This window comes from Coturnix japonica, chromosome 1, assembly GCF_001577835.2.
Source record: "Coturnix japonica isolate 7356 chromosome 1, Coturnix japonica 2.1, whole genome shotgun sequence".
In the NCBI taxonomy this organism is placed as follows: Eukaryota; Metazoa; Chordata; class Aves; order Galliformes; family Phasianidae; genus Coturnix; species Coturnix japonica.
The window spans coordinates 94111375-94135865 of NC_029516.1; the positions used below are offsets into that span (position 1 = coordinate 94111375).

The 24491-nt window shown below is 48.9% G+C and overlaps 1 protein-coding gene across 2 annotated transcripts in view; it reads right to left on the reverse strand.

Moving 5' to 3' along the window:
- TIAM1 (TIAM Rac1 associated GEF 1) overlaps window positions 1–21576 on the reverse strand; it is a 163166-nt gene extending 141590 nt beyond the window's left edge. For both annotated transcript variants that reach the window (XM_015881158.2, XM_015881178.2), the window contains exon 1: window positions 21466–21576. The gene's annotated coding sequence lies outside the window, so the exon portion shown is untranslated. The remainder of the gene's footprint in view (window positions 1–21465) is intronic.
- Between the last annotated feature and the right edge of the window lie 2915 nt (window positions 21577–24491).

Sequence of the window (24491 nt, forward strand, 5' to 3'; positions counted from 1 at the left end):
TCCTCCTCATTGTGGTATTTTCATCATCTCATTAACAGCCACTGTAGTATATTACCCTTACAGAAACTTGGGTTTCATCCTGTAGAAATCAGTCACAAAAACACTCCAGATTTAAACAGAAGAACGAGTGAACAGCCACGCTAATTGTCAAGGAACTGGAAAAGTTTCAGGATTAGGGAGGAATATGCAGACAGGAAAGCGCCGAAGTTCTGCTTTTTCTGCTGCCCGCCACCTGACCCTTTCTTTTTTTTTTTTCTTATTCTTTTTTTTTTTTTTTTTTAATAAAGCCTACTAGTGTAAATTAGACCTTTATGATTAGGTTCATAAAGCATCTGACCGAGGCTGTGGCTACATGCCAGAGTAAAGGCTAAAGCAGCTGAATACATCCTGCCTTCAGAACTGCGCCTATTCTATACATTGATGCAATTATGGCCTTTATTTTAAAACTATAAGACCAGCCTAACGCAACAAGCAGCTGTGTGAACAGGCAGAAAAGCCACCAGCAGAGGCCAGAGGGGAAAAACAGAGCAGAGCACCCAACCAGCGGGGCTCCAGCTGGACACACAACATCAGCAGGGGGCAGGAAGGACATGGGTGCCCTGAGCCAGCATCCCCTCACTGCTGGGTGGCCCTGGGGTGGCAGGACCGATGGGGAAGTTGTGTCACCCTCCTGAGCATCACACACCACCTGCACACTCAGCTTTGCTAATCACAGAATCATAGAACCACCAAGGTTGGTAAAGACCCACAGGATCACCCAGTCCAAATGCCCATCACCAAAGCCCTCACTAAACCATGTCCCTCAACACAACATCCAAACGTTCCTTGAACACCTCTAGGGTTGTCAACTCCACCACCTCCCTGGGCAGCCCATTCCACTGCCTGACCACTCTTTCAGAGAAGTAGCATTTCCTAATGTCCAGCCTGAACCTCCCCTGGTGCAGCTTGAAGACATTCCCTCTAGTCATGTCATGAGTTACACGATGGAAACCAACCCCCAGCTCACCACAACCTCCCTTCAGGTAGTTATAAAGAGCAGTAAGGTCTCCCCTGAGCCTCCTCTTCTCCAGACTCAACAATCCCGGCTCCTTCAGCCTCCCCTCATAAGTCCTGTGCTCCAGACCCCTCACCAGCTTTGTTGCCCTCCTTTGAACACATTCCAGGGCCTCAATGTCTTTCTTGCAGTAAGGGGCCCAAAACCGGACACAGTACTCGAGGTGCTTTCTACATAACATCATGGAGGAATTACAGTAATATTATTAGCTGAGAAATGACCAACCGTGAAGAAGTCACATAAAGCCAGGGGCCCCAAGAGCAATTTGACCACTTCTGTTCAGACTGTTTCTGGTGGTTTGCTATAAAGAGCTTATAGCCTGAACCCAGCCAGCCTTCCCTGCTAGCGTTGGGTCTGAGTGAGCCATTTATCCCGCTCGGTGACACTCAACCAAGTTATGCTGCTTACAGATTGTCACTGCCTCGTCCGTCATTCCAGGCAACACGACACCATCACCTCCAGCTGACCCCTGAAGTAGAGGATTGTTTCATGAAAAATACTGAAGCCGGTTTATGGCAATCTGCCTTCCAGACAGACCGACCTTGCACAATGCCACGCCGCATCCCAAGACCCGCCACCGCCCAGTGTGAGATAAGCACCCGCAGAGCAGGGGAGGTGACAAGCCAGGAATGCAGAACTAGTGACTCCAACAAAACGGATGGGATTAAAAAAAACAGCGCTTCCACCAGTTCTGCAGAGCGAGAGCTAGAGACCATCGGGTAGGAAAACCTGCCAAATGAAACTGCTGGGAGCCGGACTGCTCGCTGTTCACTTCTGCAAGCACAGCTTCTAGGAAAAGAAAACAAACCCCTTTTGGTCCTCAAGTACAAAACCTGTCCTCAGCTCCATACTCTGTCTGTGCACTGGGACTGTGCTGTGTGGCTCCCCTGCCCCATGAGCCCATGCAGGCAGGCACCAAGCAGGCACTGCTGCTTAAAACCAGCACTTCCTTCTCTTCTCCCTCATGCCCACCACACACAGACAGATAAATGTATGCTGACAGTGCCACCTCCCCGGGGTGCCAGGGGACAGACACCTAGCAGCGTACCCAGGAAGGCCAACGACATCCTGGCTCATATCAGAAACAGTGCAGCCAGCAGGAGCAGGGAGGCAATCATCCCGCTGCATTCGGCACTGGTGAGGCCACACCTTGAGTGCTGTGCTAAGTTTTGAACTCCTCGGTACAAGAAAGACACCGATGCCTTTAGAGCGTGTCCTGAGAAGGACTATGGAGCTGTGAGGGGTCTGGAGCACAGTTCTGATGGGGAGCAGCTGAGGGAGCTGGGGTTGTTCAGCCTGGAGAAAAGCGGGCTCAGAGGAGACCTCATTGCTCTCTACAGCCAACTGAGAGGAGACTGTGGTGAGGTGGGGGCTGGCCTCTTCTCCCAGGTAACAGCGATAGGAGTAAGGGAATGGCCTCAAGTTGCAACAGGGGAGGCTCAGGTTGGTTGTTTTGAACAATTTCTTCTCAGCAAGAGCGGTGATGCAGTGGCACAGGCTGCCCAGGGAGGTGGTGCAGTCACCGTCCCTGGAGGTGTTCTAGAGCCGTGTGGATGTGGCACTGAGGGACGTGGGCAGCGGGCATGGTGGGGGTGGGCTGATGGTTGGGCTGAACCATCTTAGTGGTCTTCTCCAGTCTTAATGATTCAATGTTCCTCATCCCCCTTCTGTGCCCCGGCACAGGAACACACGTGTAACAGTGCGGAGAGCTGATACAGCTGCTTTTGTGCTCAGCGTCCTCAGGTGAAGTAAATCCATGCTTCCAGAGGGCCATTAATCCATCACACTTTGGCTATAAAATTCATACAAATTATTTTTATTCATAATTGAGGTCTGTAAATGTGGAAGTTAAATTATCATTTACAGTATAAAATGAGACAGAGCAGAAAAACAGAATAGTGACAGCTCTCTGCACAAATTGAGAGGAACTGTTGGGGGATTTATCTAACAGCAGCTTTAGGTCACAGCATAAATTTCAGCATCGCTGACAAGCTGCTCAGACCCAGCCACAGGAAACCTTCCCATCTCAGGTGTCAAGCTAATCCCCAAACTCAAGTGCCCTCAGCTGTGTCCAATAATCCCCCTTACCCGCCAATACAAGCACACCTGCAGGAAACCCAGCATTTCTTTCTCACTTGGCTCCTCAGCTGGAAAACAGGCTGATGGAAACACAAAAGAACTGCTCCTTGTCAATATGCATGGAGACTCACCTTTCCATTCGAATCAGGATGCAGCAAAAGAGAGAACATACAGGGAAGCAGATGGCCCTGTGCCGAACACAAGGTGCAATTCACTGGAGGGACTGAGAGTGAGGCAGGGAGCAGGGCTGAGCTAGCTGCACATCAATGCCATCGCAGGATCCAGTCCCGCTGTAACACGTCCTACAGCAATGAGCGCTGTCTCATCAATTCAGAAGGGAAACATTCTAGAAAGCTTTTTTGCTTTTTGTTCCGATGGCAAAGCAGCATCGGAACGAGCAATGAGAATGATAACAGATTCAGAAACAACTTCTTCCCATCCTTGACAGCCCATTGATGCAGATAGCAGCAAAACCTACAAGAGCAAAAGGATCTTTCCTCCCTTATACTAACCTAGTGTTTTGCTTGGTTGCTAAAGGATATTCAGGCTGACACCGTGCTAGGGAGCGTGGAAGCAGACAGTTATACAAAGAGGTTGGCAAACAGACGTGTCCCAGGACACCACTACCCAGCCAGGCAGCCAGATTGCAGGAAGGGCAATGGCTGTGATGAAGACAAGGTTAAAACATGAAACCCCTCTGATTCTGCACGGCCAAATATAATTACACGTGAACTGCAGGAAAGTTTTAGTGCTGCGTCCTCACCCCCAGGTACCCTCACATCTGGCTGAAGGCTGCCAGTGCTCACACTGTCAGGACACACAGCAAGAGGCCCCTCACTAAGCCCCTTGGGATCAGCTCTTCCCTTGGCAAGGCAAAACCGTGGAGCTAAGTAACAGCACGGTGTGCTGGCTGCTGAGAGAGCAGGCGCTGAGAAGACGGGGAATGTGGATAGCAGGAACAAGAAGAACCGCTCCGTCTGGTCTCTCCTCCTCAGGCACCCATTGCTGTGAACCCACCATCTTGGTGAATCCAACCAACTGGTAAGGCCCCTTCTGCCACTGACATACTAAGGATGCAGAACCTCAGCTAAGGACTCACATCTCGCCCATGCTTCAGCTCTGCAGGCCCCCAGTGAGTAGCTGTTCCATAAACACAGCTCAGAGGGAGCACTTCCAAAATGCCTGCAGATACGCACACAGGTATACAAGTGAGGGCCAAAAAACTGGACTGTTTTGGAATATTTGAGGTTTTAAACCTGTGGTTTGTTTCTTCTAACATATCTATTACATATAATGAAAACACAGCCACTTTTTCCATTTCAATTGGAGTTGTTCCATACTGCATCTGATAGTTCAGGTCCCACACAGACCAAAGAACACGCATCATATATTTACGCACGGTCTATATTTACATACCGTGAGTGTAAGAGTTAAGCAGATGCCCAAATCTCAGCAGGATGGTGGCTGATGTTTCAGTGTAGTTTCCAAAGGAGCTTATATCTGTACCTCTGGATTGAACTATGTGATTTTGTTTGTGAGGTGGCTCAGATTGATGCCATAAAATAAAGAGGTAAGTGGAACAGGCTGCCCAGGACAATGGCCACAGCCCCAAGCTGATGGGAGTTCAAGAGGTGTCTGGACAATGCCCTCAGACACACGGTCTGATTTTCAGGTGGTGCTCTGTGGAGCCCTAAGTTGGACTTAGTGATCCTTGTGGGTCCCTTCCAACTTGGGACAGTCTATGATTCTCCAGTTCTAAGAGTGAAAAGAGGGAACAGCTGAAGCATACATCATAAGGTGTGGATGTCCAACCTTTGGGCATGCCTGAGCCATGCTGAGTGAATGCTTTGAGTTTATGCTGCACATAAAACAATATTACATAGTTTTGTTAATTATATACATTACCTGTTTCTTTAATATTTTTTATTAAAACATAGAAGAGGGCAACAAAAACACAGAACTAGTGGGCTGGACACATATGCAAGGTGTACCCCATTGCAACAATGATGAAAGCAAAAAGACCTTCCAAAAAGCCAGTGGTATTCTTGCTTGCAAACATTTCTACTGCTGAAGACCCCAAGAATCACAGCCACTAAATAAATTTAAATACGACTCCACTTCGGTAAAACACTATACATCTTTTGCTCCTACCACATAAATCCAAAGACCTGACAGGATACTGCCAAGCACAGATACTCACGGTCCAGCCTCACAGCCCTCCAGCTTGCCATGACCCGGCATAAGCCTTTGGGATGTGCAGGAAACGAGTGGCAGGCAGAACACCCAGATTTTGTTTGCACATTTGTTGTTTCTCTTAATACCAGTTAATCCCAACCACATGAGCTCCCGCTCGCTCAGAGACCCTGTGAGCCCTCTGCCTAGTCTGGGTGATGCAATAGTGCTGCCATCCAAGCAGGAGCATCAAGTGTTGAACATGGGCCCCCAGAAGGAAAGGGATCACAGCAGAACTGCCTTCAAAATCATAAAGCCAAAACCCAAGCAATCTACTATTGCTAAGTAGTGTGTACATGAAGCACTTGAGTACAACAGGCTATAAAAAAGGCAATTTCTTTATCAGCATCACTTTTGTCAGCAATGGGATACAAAAAGTAAAGCCACGTTCTGCAAACCACCTTCACTAAACATAACACAGAGCACATCAGGCTCCATAAGTGCCACTCTTCAGCTGGGGATCAAGCGCTTGTCCTCTAATGAGCATTCCCAAACCAGAGCAGGCAATGACCACAAAACAATTACACAGAATAACACTGGAAATTCCCAATTAGGCACAGCGTATAAAAATGCTTCGAAGATGAACAAGAAATCAAGAAAAATACTAATTACATATTTTCACACTGCTGCAGACATTACTTATTTAAGGGAAAGCACTTTGCTGGAAAACATATTTCTTTTAATTATATAATTCTGACCTCATCCACAAACAAGCACAAGCAATGGAAAACACCAGAGAGGGGCTTTTAAAACAGAACCCAGTCAAGGAGAAGAACGTGTGAAGGCAATTAATGCTTTTTTTGCAGTCTGAAAGGTATTTATCATTTGGTTTTGCCCACGGGAAACAAACACTGTCACAGTGTGATAAAACACTGTAACAGAGTAAAATCCATTCCTGCCCCATCCTCACTGCTGCCTGAGGAAAAGCCTCTGCCTGTGCATGAAGGAAGAGCAGGGAGCCCCAGGGTTGGGTACTGCACATTCCCAGCAGGAGCTGTGAGGTCCTTGGGCTGCTCCTGGGATGCTCCTTGTGTGGCTTTTGGTTCTGTGCCCATCCCAGTGGGGCCAGCACAGCTGCTTGTGCCATTGCAGCCAAAGAGGCTGGATATGGCTGTTCCTGTGTAGAAAGCCATCTCTAAGTATAAAAACTTTTTACTTCAGCTTTGTTTCTGTGCAGCTGAAGCATCCCAGGGTGCCTGAGGCTATTGGAACAAACATTAAACTTGTGAAGCCGTATCAAACACGTCAGCAATTGGACAAGTCGGATCACTGAGACCAATGCCCACACTGGCAGAGCACACTGCCAACCCAGCTACAAGCACTGAGATCCAAGGGAAGGGGATGGAAAGAGACAAGGAAAAAATTAGACAGATACATGGAGATCTAAGAAGAAAGCTCCATGGGCAATTAAGAAGGAAAAGAAAATGTAAAACTTCACATCAGAAGAGAAATCATCATCCAGGCTATTTTGTTTCATTAATTTTTAAGCAGTACGACCCACTCAAGTACAATATCAGATAGAGAATTTATATTTTTAGCCTTTTGAAGCAAGCCTTCTTCCGCAAAAAGGAGAACCAATATCACAGCAATTCATCCACAGTGGAAAAAGAAAGGGACTCCCTCCCTCACACAGTGAATTCAGTGGCAAAACTCTATAAATATTGCAAACCAGTTCCAGCAATACACGTGATTTAAAAGGAACTCAGAAGCCAAGGCTTAAACTAAGCCATTAAAGTCAAATACTATCACAGTAAAGCGTTCAGCAGTAGAATATGTGGAGTTTACATTTTTTCCCCCTCTAATTTATGACTGTACTTTCCTTGTGACCTGGAAACTGTATTGATCTCATTACCCGGAAATCTGAAAGCTAGGAGGACATCTCTCCAGCCCTACAATGGCCTGGCAGCATAGAGAAGATCAGCTCTCGCCACGAGCACTGCACGCTGCTGCACTTCTCCATCACCTGCCTTGCTTCAGTAGGGAACTGCTGCTGCCTAAGAAGCCAGGGAAACAGCAAATCCATAAAGCCACAACAGAGATGCAAAACTGAGCAACAGCAACAACGCGCGCCAAAGATGTGTCCCGCTATTTCTGCACAAACTTCTTCTAAAAGGAAAAAGGAAAGAGCAACCTGCTGCTTAAAATAATTCCTTGAAGGCTATGTAAAATCCATCAATTCTTTGCTAAAAGGAAACATCCTGAATGAAAGAGAAGTCCCAGAGAGAAAATAAATAAACTCATCCCACAACCGCATACCATTTACTTAAGGCCATTGTGATGAATGCACGCGAGCGGCCTTCATTCAGGGCTTCCCCTGCTCTTCCGAGCGTTCAACCCTTCTGCTCCTAACACTGAATGAAATAAATAAATGAAAAGAAACACTCTGTGCATGAGTAACTCCGGATGTAAATATTCATTAAGGACTATTCTCATTGCTCCTGATGGGGGTCATCCACAGTGCGGAGCCATTCAGACCAGTTATAGGGCTGCAAGAACGAACCCCAGCCACGCTCCCTCCTGAGCATTGGCTTTCATTACAGCACACATGGGACTTAGAGCAGCACAATTAAAGCGAGCCCAAACAATCCTATTACAGCGAGGCTGGCGAGCTTCATACAGATAAGCTTAAATTCATACTTAATTAGCTGCTTTAAGAACGCTCAACAGCCTCTTTCCAAGACTACGTCCACAGAAGTGGTGCGACCACCAGATGCGCTGCCAACAAATGGAAGGAAAAACAAAGCCCATTCCTGCTGTGGACAAGGCCCTGAGCACCACAAGAGCCTGTCTGGAACAGCAACACCCCAGCAATGGGGCCATACAACCCCACAAGGGCTGCAGGCCAGGCAAAGGCTGCACTTGGCTCTCCAGGCACTGACCTGGAACAGAAACATCACAGGTATCAGCTGTCACCAATGCTTGTGTGCGTTAAATATGACAGAGGGGCTACTTTGTGCACGGTTCTTAACCACGTGGGGCCCTCAGGCCACAAGCATGACCCTGCTCTAGCACAAACAAGAGCGTGCCACTCTACACTCAGCTTCAAAAACAGCCAAAGAAGCTACTTGACCAAAGCAGCAGCAGGTTTACTTCAGGCCTTTGGAGTGCAAGCGGGTATTACAACCTGAGCACAAACAGAGCCTGAAGTGGCAGCAGCCTCTGGTAACAAGAGATGAAAACAGACCCAAACAGCAGAACAAGCCTTGGAGGAATTTAAAGCGAGTAACCCAGGACCTGAGCACCATTTTGATGCCATTGCAGCTTCAGCTCTGCAGGTGGATGGAAAAGTACCGGAGTCCGAATTCTCTTACAGATTTCAGAAAGCTTTATCTTATAATAAGTTACACCAAAATCTCCCCTTTTGCATTTCAATGATTTGTCTACAGCAGAGGCTACTTCTGCACAAAGCCTCCTCAGCAATGTCCCTGCACTGCACCATGGCTGTAAATGAAACAGGAATGGGACACCCAACATTTTAACATCAACTATGAGAAACAGTACTGCAGATGCAGAAAACATCGGCACAAGTTAATGAAAGAGAAAGTGATTCAATAGCTCAAAAAGCTTAGAAAGGCAGAACTGCTCTGCTAAGGAAAGAATTTTAAAGGAAACCACCTTCTGATGAGTGACGCTGCTGCATCTAACTTGAAAGATGAGATTTAAGGTTTTGCTGGCCAGGGGGTGGAACTCCATTGATATCTCCTGTCCCGCCTGCTCACACGGGAGCCAAAGCTTGTTTTATGGCACTGTACACCGTGACTTCAGCCTGCAGCTTGAACTGGCTAGGAACAGTGTGTCCCCAGCGAAGCATTAAGGTCTATGGGCGCAGCCAGACCTTCCATCTCAATATACTAGTCGAATATACCAAGCTGCAACAGAAATCGAACCACTCTTGAAATATGTAATAGTGCATGCAAGAAATATGCTCCATTTGCTCTGGGAAACGGAGCAAATCCTGGCACTTCCCAATTCTTTCAGAAATGCGGTCAATTTCAATGTCTCAAGAAAGAGAGGTGATTCCCGTGGCACTTGGCTTTCAGCACTTGGCAGGAGAAGGGAGTAAATTCAGTCCACTTAAATGAGGACCTAAAGGTTGAGAGGGAAGGGAAGGTGCACCAGGAATCCCTGGAAGCAAAGCAATTAACAAATGGGGTGCAGTCAGGAGGGAAGGGAGCACCTCCTGCTAAAACAAGACAGGCAAGCACTTAGCGGGCAGATACTGCTGCAGATCTGAGATTTATTTACTTGCCACGGTCAATTGGAGAGAAGGGAAAAAACAAATAAACCAACAACCCACATGCATCCCTCTCCTTTGCAACACGGTGTCTTCCTATTTTGCATGGCTTGTGACACCACCAAGCAAAGGGAAAGCCCAAAGCATCCTGCAAACAGAAAGAAGAAAAGCTGGTCTTTCATGGGATAAAAGGAGAAGGCAGACTATCTGCCCCAAAGTACAAACAGGTTCAGGCACCTTCTCTTGAAAGATAAAGGCAGTTTCACATGTAATTCCTCCCACCATCTCAAGGCAGCTTTAAAGTACTCGGGAGAAGGAAGGAAGCGTGCGTCAAGAGAAGATTGTGCATTTGCATCGGACACTTTGATGGCACAAACACTTTTGCAAACCCACATTTATTAAAGTGATGATAATGGCAGCCACACACGAGTACAAGCAGAATGCAGGCTCTGCCAGGCACGGTGCTCTGCCTATGCCACAAACAGCTGCCTCATCTCCTCCACGCAGCTCCGGCTCACCAACCTCACTCTTCTCAATTAAGCTACCAGACTTCTCTCGCTAACTCCTACAGACTGCAGACCCAGTCCTCTCCTACTGCAGTTTCAGCTCAAAGCAACTTTTGGCACAGCTCTCAAAAGGAAGCAGTTCCAACACCAAAGAGCAAGAAAACAACTGATTGACGTGGAAAGTGATGCTCATTGTCACAGATCAGATAACGAACGTGCTAGTACTGGAAAATAAACCAATCCGATTTCCAGCACAGCAACCACTCCTAGGTAACTTCCAAAAATGCTTCACAGTTCTTACTGCTTTGTTGAAAACCCTTGAAAAGTACACAAAATAGCTTCTGCTTGAGAGAAGGTACGTCTGCTTTGAACAAGACAGCCACCAGCCTTAATGGGAGACTGTCGCAGACACTGTGTTGTATCCACGTCACTTCCATCGTTTCTCCCTCTCGTGCCAGCTCAGGACACGCTCTCAGCAGCTGCAGGTCTATTCAGCATCCCTGCAGCTGAAAATTGGCTCCATGTATAAATAGGGTCTCATAATGCAGATGCCTCCAGAAGACACCCACCCAGCAAGAATGCTGACAGACTCCCTATGTCTGCAGCTGGATGCTGAGAAAACACTCTGACGAGCCCTCCCCAGTTAAGAGAGGAACTGACACACAGCAAGAGGCTTTCCAGCTCCAAAACCCGAGGTAATGTGGCCCAGAAGACAGCAGAATCAATAGGTCCCTCTCTCCTGCGGTAGTCCGTGTGCAGGTGCAAATACCACAGCACCAAACCTGGGCTTGAAGAGGTGCTGCTCTTGCTGCTCTTTGGGTCTACAACCTCAAGCCCAAGAATCCCTAACCCAGGACCATTTGCATTACTCTGCTCCTCACTCCCTCATGTGCTTGCCAGAAGGCAGCATTCATGAGCTCTTCTCTCTTGCATCCATCACAAGAGTGACCTCCTTGCCGACCGCAGCTTGGCTGCTCACTGACTCTGCAGACCTTAAGCGTTTGCAGCAGGCAGCTCTCCAGAGGCACTTGGAGCATGGCCATTCCCACTGCACATGATGATTCCCATCGGGGTATCCTCACTCCCCCCAGGGAATTTGGTGAGGATTTCAGCTGCCGTGGATCCTGAGGGATCTCAACCAGCAGCAAAATTGTGCTCTTGCTACCTGAAACACAGTCACTTCCTATCATCCCACATTTCAAGGAGATTTGGGTGCTCTGCAGAAGTTAGGAACTTGCTTCTACAACTGCACCAAGCTGACAGCTTTGTTTTTAATAACAAGGTGCAGTCATCTTTTCAGCTGCTCCCACTTCAGGGCAAAACAAGCAACAGGCAAAGTGCTGACAAAAAAAAAAAAAAAAAAAAAAAGAAAGTCATTAAACTTGTAGGACTGCTCCATTTGAATGGAACAATCCTAGACAAAGAGAAGGAAGATATTATCCAGACAAGCCCATATTTCATGTCTGAGCTAACAGTCCAGATTAAGAAAATGAACTAGAAGGGCCAGGGCCAGAATGGCAGCAGAAACCTGGCTGCTCAGCAGTGAATAAGCAAATGCACAGTCTCGCCTCGCCAGTGTTTCAGGTGCCCAGCAGCAAGAAGAGGACAGACTGGATGGGGCCCTGGGCAGCCCAACTTAGTGCCTGATCTGCTGGGTGGCAGCCCTGTCCATAGCACGGGTTTGGAATGAGATGATCTCTGAGGTCCCTTCCAACCCCAGTCGTTCCGTGATTCTAAGATTTTATGACTTGCTTTTCCATCCAGCAGTGGTCTGTACTTATCTGGCACACCAGCCCCACGCAGACCTGTGGGGAACACAGGAGGAGAGGAGGAGCCCCCAGCATGTGGGGTTCCCAGCCACATCCCTCCACTCCAGGAGGCTCTGTGGCATCAACAGCTTAATTCTCTTTAAAAGTAAAGAAAACTAAAAGGCACCTCAAATCAGATGGGAACAGACGGAGAAGTAGGTGGGGCTGGAGCAGGGGTTAAGGGAGGCTCTCTTCCCACCAGAAAGCTTATCTGTTATAGCACAGGAGGTCTCCTGAGAGAAAGAAGGGGGTAAATGTCCTTTTGGCACTTAGTTAAAAAACAAGTTCCAATGGCACATCTTCCATGTGGCTCCTCATTCTCCCCTCAGCCTCCTTCCCCCACCACTGAGGCAATGGGTAAGAACTCAGGTGAGATTCCAGACCGCAACATGGAGGAAAGAGCCAGTCACTGGGCATTCAGTCTGCCTTCAAGGCAAGCAATGCACAAGCCTCAAATCCATTCTCTTCCCAGACTAAGAAGAGATAAGGGCAGTTATCAGCATTAAAATACAAAGAGCAGAGATGTGTTTTGTATTTTATTAATTTATTGTTAAGGACAAACAGAAAAGGAAAAAGGTCTAAACCCAGAAATGAACCGTAAGGGCCCAGCACCAGCATAACTCTGACCACCCAGGCCCCTCAAGGGGCCTACATCAGGTACACCCCCTCCTCATGAGGTACATCTAAATGGGCATCTCCCTCCGCCTCCCCACACCAGGCCGAGCTGCAGCCTTCCAGTGAACACAAACAGAAAAGATACTGAGTTCCCTCGGGGAACCACCAGTCAGCGTATCTTTGAAGTCATAACACTCCATAAACATTTAGCAATTCATTTTCCTCCTTCCCATAAGCTCGGAGCACCCAGAAATGCTCGTGTTAACCACAGACGGCCTGAGCAAGCTGAAGTGAGCAATGCATCTACCGAGCCCAAGTGCCTCACAATCACATGCCCCAACAGCTGCCTGCAGAAATCCCTCTGCAGCTACACGGGGCCTTTAACATGGAAATTAATTCACCTCTGTCCCAAGGCACAAAAAAGCTACACCCACAATGTGGACACGGTCAGCCACGTAGCCTGCTTTTCTCTCTCCAGGCTTTTTCTCAGCCCAGCACAAGCCCCGCACACAACCTACACCTGTATGTACATATGATGTGTAACAACGAGCTGCCAGATTTCAAGTTCACATTCTCCGGAGTGAACTGCATGCAGTCATCACAAAAAGTGGTGCAGCCCATCAGAAATTAAGTAAGAGGGGAATCAGCACTTGGGTAATGCTGTATTGGAGGATGCAGTCTCCTGTGCCCTGGAAGGCACTTCACAAGGACATGAAATCCCTTACACCACACTATTCAGCACAAGGCTCCTGCCTTTCTGCTTGTATGGCAAGCCACCAGAAACCCCATATGAATTTCTAGGCATCACCAGAACACACTAAAAAAAGAATGGGAAAAAAAATTAATAAAACCACAAAAAATATCTCCCAGGAATCCTAAAAATGCATCACATGCTCCAACCACAAACTACTACAAAGCAGCTGCAGCTGTTTAAGGAAAACACCTCTATTTGTGCAATGGGTTGAAACACTGAAGCCCAAAGTAGCATTGAGGCAAAACTTTTCTTGTGCTGAAGCCACAATTCTCTCTTCCTTTAACTGTGGCTATGCTGGAGATGGACACAGGCAGCCAGACAGCACCAGAGCAAGAAGCTGTGGTGCCCTATCCCTGGAGGCGCTCAAGGCCAGGTTGGATGGGGCCCTGGGCCTCAGGTAGCATCAATTACCTTATTTAAAGGTACAAGGAAGAAGGACTCATTGCCAAGGCCCCATCCACCAAAGCTATTTAACATTGTGGGCTCAGCTTGCTGGTGCAAACCCCAGCCTACCCCAGCAGACAGCAGTAAAGATGGGAATCTAGGCAGTATTCGAGACGCTTCAGCTCTGTGTCTCACTTAATAGGTCTGAGAAAGACCTCTAACACTGATTTCTTTCTTAGTTTATTAACAGGGGGGAGAATATTCCAGCGTGACGAGCCCTGAAGCAAAAATTACAAACCTATAATTTGAGCTCGGTAGCAATTGGTATAATTCACATCCTGGCCACAGTGAGAGGTCCCCAACTTTATCAACAATTATTACTCACTAGACACACAAAACAGCTTTGTTCCAAACTGAAAGCCACAACTGCAGGCAGCAGTAATTGCTACCAAAGGCAAAATACATAAAGAACAGTCTTACCGTAGCAAGTGCTCTCCAAAGGGAAATATGAGAATGGATGCAACAGTCTTACCATCTTCACCGACATCTTTAAGAGCAAGCAAACAAGAACAGACAACAAGAATGCATACCCCGAGTGAGGGGCTAATATAGAAAGGGCGTCCCAAAGAGGCAGTTGTTAACTGTTCTGGGCTTAATGCACGCTTAATGAAACGTTCTGTTCATTAGTTATTGAACTCCCATTGGCAGTATGAAGGAAAGCTGCACACAGAAAGGATGAAATGCAATCAGTTTATCTCGAGATTGCATACGTTCCCACGCCAACCCTCAGCAGGTTCTTCCCAGCTGATATTAAGCAGCAGAACCATTCGTACTAAATGCTCACCTTCTTTTTGGCAGAACCTAAGCAAGCCTCAAAGAAAAAAGAAGGGTATTTGTACAAAGCAACTTACTTGTCCTGTCTTTTTCTACTCATTTAGCGCTGCACTTAATTATTTTGGCAGGTAACTGTGTCAGCTCAGGTTTCCTCAGTCACTACCCTTTGCAAAATGAGAGCATGAAGCAATCGTGTTTTTACAACCGCGCGGCCTAAAGCAACAGAACAAACTAAGTTTTCTGAATCACGAGGTGAAATCCCGATCCCACTGACTTCATTAACTAGCAGTCCTGCCATTACATTAATCCAACTCGTATGACTTTCCCAGGAGACAAGAGCCAAGTGTGGAAACGTATATTGCTAGCAACAAGTCTGCTAGGATTTAGGTGCAGTTTTCTGTTAACGCAATACGTACACTTAGCACATGTACACATGCAATTTGAACACTCACCATGCAGGGAGCATAAACAGAAGCTCCTTTTGTCATCCTCTGCTGTAGGAGCGCAACAGGCTTTCTCACCGTCACACACCAAAGAAAGGTTTTCCTTCCCACAGCCCATACATGGCACTTCAGCATCACCCCTCTCCCAGCAAAAGCTTCACCTCAAAATACTTCTCTAACAGTTCGCTTTCTGGATTGTTTTAGAGCTTTATTTTTGCCCCTCTTGCTTATCTTGCCTAATAGTTCAGGGAATCCAAGTCACTCTGGGAAGATGCTCAACCTGTTTTTGCTCTCTGTCACACAGCCCGGTTGCTGACAGCGCTCCACTGTTGCACAGCGGATCCCAAATCCTTCCCATCAAAAGCCAGCCCCCTCCCCTTTAACAGCACGATGGCAAAGGTATGTAACACAAAGGGAAAAATAAATTAAAGCCAGCCATACCCGTGGTTTGAGGGTTTGGGGCTTTTTGAGGGGAGGCTGATTTTGTTTATTAGTGGATACCAGCTCTAAAACTGGCTCTGAAATTGTGTCAGCCAGCTGTGCTACCCAAACACCAGGGCAGGTCCACAGTGAAGGAACAAGCAACGCGCAGAGACCTCACATGAGTTATGTAGATGTGGATAAAAACAGACAGGGCGTGAATTAAGGCTTTAAAATAATAATTTCAAAGAGCACCAACACTCTCCAGAAACTCAGTGTGCAATATTCCAAAGGCTTTGTGATATGTTGTTGATAAGCACAAAACAAAGTCATTCAAGGAGCTAATGAGGACTTAACACAACCCATCTCATGAGCTGCTGGCCTGGTGTATGGAGGGACAGCCCCACTGCATGGGATCACGAGGGGACTGCGCCCACCCCACACTGAGCCAGCAGATAACAGCAGGCACACAAATTGGAAGAAGAAGGGAACCGAGAGTGATGGATTAAGGCAAGAAGTCATTCAAAACAAAGATGCTGCTGCTGTAATGGATGGGCCCGACAGCCAAGCAGGACCTGCACCCCGATCAGGAACTGCTCACATGTGCTGAAAGCCCCGTGCCTGGCAGCACATCGCTCATCACAGGGTGGAGAGCCAGACACAGGGCTGACGTGATTGCAAATCCAGAGGGTCCAGGCTGCTGTACAAAATACTGCAAAAAGAAAGTCAAAACTCACGGCGGATCTCTCCTAACAGCATCGCACATTGCCTCCCTGTTTTTCCTCTATGTGTAAAGAGGGATGAGATAAAGAAGATCAAGGTATTCATGTTCTGGCTGACTAACACTGATAAAGCAGCACGTCATGGACAAAGCACTAGGCCGCAGCTTTCTGGCATGAGGTCTTAAATCTTCAGATGTTTTCAGTGAGCGATGTTTTCCAGCTGCGGTTCAGCTTTAGCCTAGAGATATGCAGTTGCTCTACAAAGGTAGTTCCTAAGAGTACTCCTACAACAAAGGGAGAGGAAGCTCCAGCCATCCCACAGTGCTAGCGCCAGCCAGGCTGAGATGAAACAGCAGAGCACAGACTGATGGGGGTGCGGGATGAGACGGGGTCCAGCACTTGGGAAAAAGACTCCTTTCCTTGTCAGCTGGGTTGCAGCTCTCCCAAGCAGGCTGTGGAGCACAAGTGGCTTTACCTGGGGAGAGCAGAAGAGCAGCTCCTTTTTGAAACCACATTCTGAAATGAAAAGAGCCTTTTCCCAGAAAGCAGGAAACGCTGCTGCAGCCCCTCTGCTCTACTATAGAGGGCAAATCTGCCCCCACCAATGAATGGGGAATGGGGCAGCCATCGCGGCACACCCCAAACCCTCCCTGTCATCGTTCTGCAAAGGGAAAGACAGCCTTGCCCTTCAGAAACACACACCCTTTATCCGTGCGAAGCAGCCATCAATAAGCCCAACTGCCTCATGAGACGTGGCTTATAGGGAGGCGGAAGTACACAGCATCCATGACGCGATAGCAATCATTTTACAGTGATGCTTCCGTGATGAAGCTATTTTCAGGTGCTTTGAATCTTCTTCAGAAAAGTCAGCCTCTGAATAAGGAAAAAAAGAAAATAGAGATTCGTGACTGCTCTGAGCTCAGATGCATGTGTGCAATCAGTTCAGGTGTTTAAATGATTTATCCATGAGGAAAAAAAAAAAAGCTGTTTCTAATCTTAGGAACAAAGCACGTGAAAGGGAAAAAACGATTCAACATGAAGACGTGCTGAATAATGCGAAGCCGTACAGTTCTCTGATGCAGAAGGCAACTGTGGCCAAATGTTTCTCAAGCCATCTTTTAAACACAACGTGTTCCAAATATGCAGATTGTTGCAGCGTGGACTGCAAAATTCAAAATACAGAAAATTGCTGATATGTTTCCCAACCTTAAGGCAAAACAGTTGTTTTCAGAGAAGCTCACTAGGCTTACATGAGGGTGTGTGACATCACATACGCTGGAACAGGCCATCTCTCCTCACCATGTATCTGCAGACGTAACCCCTTGCCTTTCTCCTTCCATCTTGCCTTTCTCCTCCTCTGTGCCACTTTTTGCAGCCAAAGAATCATATCACAGAATAGTTTGGGCTGCTTGGGGACTCAGAGCCCACCCACCCCAACCCCTGCCATGGGTGGGGCTGACCCCCACCAGCTCAGGCTGCCCAGGGCCCCATCCAACCTGGCCTTGAGCACCTCCAGGGATGGGGCACCACAGCTTCTATGGGCAGCTGTGCCAGCACCTCACTACCCTCTGAGCAGAGAATTTCCCCCTAACATCTAACCAGGTCAGCCCTCAGGCACACAGCCCCATCCCTGCAGTGCCTGCACCTCTCAGACAAGAAGTTCTTAACACAAGCCTGCTCTAATGTTAATGGATTGGGGATTTTGTGCCAGCTTGCAGATGCCCAGTTGCTCTGAAGACTTGGCTTTAGCCACTGAAATTAATGGAGAAGGTCAACAAAGAGGTGTGTTTTTAATGTGCATTGGAGAAAAATAGAACTACATGCCCTGCTGCCAAGATAGATGCGCCTTCACAATGCAGAAGCCCAGCACCAGCACCTTTACTTAGCAAGGCTCAGCCAATTAAGCTGATAGCACGGTATGCACTGGTAGCTTCTGAGCATGCAAGAAAATTGGAGTTTTTACTCCAGCAACAACTCCAGCTCTTCTCCCGCTGTGTTGTCAGCACTCTCTGCTTTCCCACACAGCACTGCTTGCCATGGAGGTACAGGATACAGCTACAGAGAACAGGCTGCTCCTCTGCACGCCATCCCAAACCCTTCCCTGTGCAATATCGCAAAGGCTGGGCTGACTACAGAGAAAACAAACTCCCCACCTTTGTAAAGGAGACCCAGTGAGAAGTTCCAGGTATTTCAATTCACTTGGAGCACTCAGCAGCTGCCGTTCCAATCATTTTGTTTCTCTAATCTGGGCAGCACACCAAAGACCACAAAGGTTCGGGCTTAAGTTTCATTTAAAAACCATCTCGCAAAAGAAGAATTTCCATTTTATTAAGCAAAAGCCATAGGCTGCTCACAACGCTAGTACAGGCGGCAGCATCAATGGAACATTCATCTATATATTTATATGCATAAAGTAAATAAAGAAAAACATTAGGCTGGAAGGTTACTAACAGTAATAGAAAGGGAGACCCTGGAGACCTTTCTGGTTGCAATTCCTTTTTGATCAAGCCAACACTTAAAGCCTCCTGTCTCAGATTCCCAGGCAACCTGCAAACCATTTTACGGCATCATTGCACAAACCAATCCCCGCTATCCAGTAGAGCAATTTATAAGGGAACAACATTCCCATTACTTAGAAAATTCTTCACAGAGCAAGGAGAAAACCCACAATGCAGATGCATCCACTTCTTCTGAAAGTAACGCCGGGCTCAAATTGAGTTATAATAGGAAAGTGACCTGTTTTGACGCTGAAGGTCTTTGGCATTACTGCTCAGAGCAAAACCATCTGTGAAACTGCAAGAGAGACCCAGTTTCACATGGAGCAGCAGCCAAAGAGATAATAAATATATTAAACAGCCTCCGGCACCGCAGTCTGCCCAACTGCTCCCAGACACGGGGGGATCCTGGGCCCCCAGCCCTCGTAGGAGCAGTTCTCCAGCCATAACAACCCTTCATTTCACGTCTGCTTTCAGCCTCCATCAGCCCTTTTACTCCTTGCCCAACCGCACATTTGCCATTAGCTCCGGTTGTAGATACAGATGAGATAGCGCTTCCATTCCACCTTTTTTGTTTCCCCCTTAACTAAAGTGCCTTATGCTGTAACTCTAAGGGTAATTACTACTTCAGGGGCTGAGATTTCCCATTCTCACCAGAGAAGTACACATCTGAAGATGATCTGTGTGGTCATTTAAGGTTTTTACATGTATTCTCAGATAAGCCCAGCTGCGTTTCTAACAGTAGCTTAAAAATACAGAATTTAAGAAGGGAATATTTAATACGATGCTTCATGTTTTAGACAGCAGCCTTCCACGATGTAAACCTTCGGTTGCTCTGGAAACTGTAACTTGGACACAACCACGTCTATACATCAACCCCCTGGCTATAAACGAAAACACGTCAGCAACACCACAATGCTAAGGTGACAAAGACTTAAGAGCAAGCATTACATCCTAGTGTTCACCATGGACCTACCACCCGGACCATGACCCATCAGATCACAGAATCACAGAATTGTAGGGGTTGGAAGGGACCTCTAGAGATCATGGAGTCCAACCCCCCTGCCAAAGCAGGCTCCCTACACCACGTCACACAGGAAGGCGTCCAGGCGGGTCTTGAATATCTCCAGAGAAGGAGACTCCACCACCTCCCTGGGCAGCCTGGGCAGATGAAGGAGATGGGAATGGCAGGGATTCAAACACAGGGGTTCTACTCGTGTTGGTGCTGTGCCAGTCACACCTGAGCTGAAAGCGAGGGCTACTACTGAAAGGAGGGCTCAGAGGAACACAGAAGATGAGCAGGATGGGGCTAGGGCACAGTGCCTACAGCTGCCAGAGCTGGGAACAGAGCGGGGGGGATGCTCCATAGAGGTGCAGAAGGAAGTGCCTGGTGCTCGTGGAAGATGGGTTTGACACGGTACAATGCCAGATTAAGAGAAAGGGGATGGGGGGGGGGGAATAAATAAATAAATAAATAAGGAAAATATTGCATACGTAGACAACGGCCTGAGTGCCGGTTGCTGTGGAAACCATAACTTTGAATTCTGTCGCTAAAATCCCTTGCGTTTCTATTTATACCTCACCACTCACTACAGCGTGAGAACTTTGTACGAGGTGCAGACGGCGCTGGTGTCTAACAGGTTCTGCTGGTACCTCTGTGGGGACTGTATTGCACCAACGGTACCATCCAACTATACATCACAAGGTCTTCCCAACATTCCCAGGCATGGAATGACCACACAACCCCCTCCATTGTGATCCATACTCTCCCAGGCAAGGCCAGGTCCATCACTGGGGAGATGCTGAGTTGGACTCGCACAAACCTGGCCAAAAAGGCCATTTAAAACAGCAGCACGTCTTGTTTCTATTAAGGCAAATGGCAGGCAGCCTTGCTTCGGTTTATGAAGGGACAGCTCTCAAAGCCAATTACCCTGAAAGGCAACGAGCGCTCTGTTTGTTTAGAGGCTCCAAAATATGACTCGGTCATTAAAGCAAGAACACGGTGACAAAGAAGTTACCAATTAAGCGCTCGCTGGGGAGAACCCCTTCTTTAAACGTTTCCTTTCCGCATCACGCCGCACTACGAGCACGGGACCACGGCTCCGGTGGGATGGAGCTTTCCGCGTCCCTCTTGAGCCGCGTCTTTCCCCGTGCATCGCACCGTGCCACGGCCAGCCCGGCACACACGCACAGCCAACAACGGCTCGGTCGCTGAGGTCCCTTCCAGCCCAGCCGTACAGCGGCGCTTCCCGCAGCCCCCGCACGGAGCGGCCCCGAGGTGTCCGAGGAGAGACGATGCAAAAGCCGACCGAAAGCCGCGTCCCAAGGTCACCCGCACCCCCGGGACCGTCCCACGGGGCTCGGCGTGACCCTGCGGGGGCTGCCGGGCAGAAGGTGCCCGCTCGCCCTTGTCCCGTCATTTATCCCGCCGCACGGAGGCGTCGCTGGAATTGACAGCAGCCCTTTGAGGCGCGGGGAGAGCAGGAGATGCTCCGAGCGCGGATGGGGCGCCCGAGCCACCATCACCTCGCGCCTGGCGGCTGCTCCTCATTCACAGTTTCGGTGCGGCCCGACTCGCCCCATGGCGGCCCCGTGCCGCCCGTTCCCCCGGCACATCCCGCCCGTTATCGCGGCGCACGCGGGCAGCCCGGCGGCGGGGCGACACCCGTGAGCCGCGATGCTCGTGGACGGCACGGCCGGGCCGAACCGAGAACAAAAGCGGGGCCTCGACCGGGCGCCCACCCGCTCACTCACCCACCGGTGACGGTGTGGAAGCGCGGCCCGCCCGGGCCCCCCAGCGCCGTGTGCGGCGGGGGGCTCTCAGCTGCCAGGCCGGGATCGCGGCGCCGTGCCCCGGGGCGAGCCCGCAGCCCGCCCGCACTCACCTGCCCGGACTCGGCACCGCCGTTACCGCCCGCCCCGGGAGCCGCTGCCCGCCGCCGCCGGGCGCCCTCCGCTCACAGCGCGCCGCCACCAATAGGCGCCGCTGCCATATTGTTACTGCCAGCGCTGCGAGGGGCGGCGCCGCCGGGCGCCTTGGAGACCGACAGCTATCGGCCCTTCGGCACGTCAATCCGAGCCCAACCAGCCTATGGGACGCGGCGGCGGCGAGCAGCGGGGCGTTCGGAGTTGGAATGTTGTGTGACAATGGCCCACGAGGAGACCAGGTGGGAGGGGACGGGACCGTACCACGGGGGCGGGCGGACACCGGCGGGACACGCGCAGCCCGCACGCAACACACAAAGGCGGCCCCGCAATCACGGCACGGCCCGTGGGGAGCCGAGGGACCTCACCGAGCCCAGGGGACGGAGAGCTGCCTCAAAATGAGCCGGAGGGAGAGAATAATGCAGAGGGAAGTGGCAGAGCAATGCTGCCATGTCATACTATTGTAGATTCAGAGTATCACAGAATGGCTTAGGTTGCAAAGGACCACAGTGATCATCCAGTTCCAACCCCCTGCTATGTGCAGGGTCACCAACCACCAGACCAGGCTGCCCAGAGCCACATCCAGCCTGGCCTTGAATGCCTGCAGGGATGGGGCATCCACAGCCTCCTTGGGCAGCCTGTCACACCACAGCAGATAGCAGCGTTGTCCAGCAGCAGCCCAGGAGTCAGGCACAGGGATTGGCCTGTTGGAGATGTTTGCCATCAGACACAGCACAGACAGCTCCTGGAGCCCACACACTGCTCTGCTCTGCCCACACTGGCACCGTGCGGGATATGGGCCAGAGGCTGAAATCCCCTTGGCAAGGCGGGTGTGGGCTGTATCTCTGCAGACCTGGCTGTGTGGCTGGGACTCCTGTTAGCTAATGGAGGCGTATTTTTAAGTAATCCCACTTCATTAGCAACTTTTCCATGGCCTCGGTCTGTAATGAGTGAAAGCCATTAGTCATCTGACAGCTCTAGTTATTCTGCATGTCAAGTCCTATCTCTTCATTTCTATACCCAGACTGTTATGGCAAGCTGCTGTGCTGTGTGTACCCCTCCACCTACTCCCTGCTAATTTAAAGCTTGTTATTTTTGGCTCGCAGTAATTGTGTGCATAAAAAGTTCACTTTTCCTCCAGAAAATTGAAAAGGATTCAGAATGAGGGGTGGAAAAGAAAACTCTCCTTGCTAGAAGCCATTTGTCCAGCATGGGGAAACTTTGTTTTCAGCTAATTCAACACAAATAAGTTATTGTCCTATGAAGATTCTGTCTGGCTTTATGAATGGTTGAGCTGCAAAACTGTCATTGCTTTAAGCACAAATGATACACGGGGCACCCAGGAGCAGCTCACACGGAAAAGGAAGGAAAAAAGAAAGAAAACACAACCTTGCCACTCACACCTTTAGGATTATGTAAAAGCAGAGGTGTGCTTGATGAATTCCTGTCCACCTTAGCCTCTCTTTGGGTAATGCTGTTATCTGTGCTCACTGCCAGTTGCAAGGGAAGCGATGTGTAACATCAGAGTACTCTGGCTAATGGCAGAGACGGAGTTTTCCCTGGGGTATGATTGCTTATGCCATAAGTACACATATAGGGAAGGTAATAGCCCTGGTTTCCAATCCCGGATTTGTTGTCATTTTATGGTATTAAAGGGTTTCTTTCAATGTCATTGCTAATTTCTGGATAAAGGATGCATTACTGAAAAGCTTATATGAGAGGGTGAGGGGAAAGAACCATCACTGAAAATAGTTCTTTCTTGTTGGATTAGCTTAACCCGTACATGTAAACCTAAGCAAAGTCTGTGGCATTACATTAGTGCTAGAGAACTGGCCTCGGCCCTGATTTAGGTCACAGGCAGTCATTTATTGTCCTTAGATAAATCCTAGAGGGGACATTTACCCTTGTGGCCATCCTAAACCAGCAGGATTTGGTCCCAGCCCTTCATGGCTGGCTTTTGCTCAATGAAAGAAATCATGGGGACATCACGAAAGTAGACAGCAGGGAGGTCAAGGAAAGAGAGAAGCCAAAAAACACTTGGAGTGCCATTGCAATTGATAAAAGCATCTGTAATCTCACACATCTGGTATTTGTAGGAAAAGGATGTTTGGTTTGGTATTGGGAAGTTGTTAAAGGTTTTCACTACATCAGCCAACACCATTGATATAGTAAATGTGTATGTTTGGTGGCCCTGCCAGGCAGGGGGGTTGGAACTACATGATCCTTGAGGTCCCTTCCAACCCAGGTCATTCTGTGATTCTGTGTGTGTGATTAAGAACCAGCAGCTTTCAGTCCCCCATGCCATTTCCCCATAGGCAGGGGTGCATGGAGAGGAGCATTCAGCTCTGTGTGTGTGTGGGGGGGGGGGTGCTGCATCCCCTCTGCACTGGTGGCTGTAGATCTTCAGCTGCGTGGAAGGAATCACCTTTTTGGCAGTACCTCGGCAAGAGCTCAGCTGAGTAATTCCAGAGAGGCACTAGCAGCGATGATGCCTAAGAAATACCTGTATGATTAATAAGAATGGATTTTCAAGCCATTTTATCTCCATAATGCCATTAGTCAGCCTGCAGGTATGTGTGTTCGTACAAAAGCAGCCTTCGGATCTTCTGATAGCTTGCTCAGGAGCATCATCTGGTGGTGGCGGCAGGGAAACGTTATCACTCTGGCAGCTCTTATTTCATCGAATCACAGAAGGGTTTGGGCTGCAAGGGGCCTCAAAACCCCCCCGGCCCCAACCCCTGCCATGGGCAGGGCTGCCCCCCACCAGCTCAGGCTGCCCAGGGCCCCATCCAGCCTGGCCTTGAGCACCTCCAGGGATGGGTGTCTCGCTCCAATTTAGGAGTGAGGCAAAGGTTCTTTTAATAATGTTATGCCCGGCGTGAGATTAAGAAGAAGAGCATTCAAATGTTGATCCGACCAGTTTATTGGAAATAATAGACAATTGAGGGGATGGGGAAGAGAGAGTGACGAATGCCAAAATTAGGGT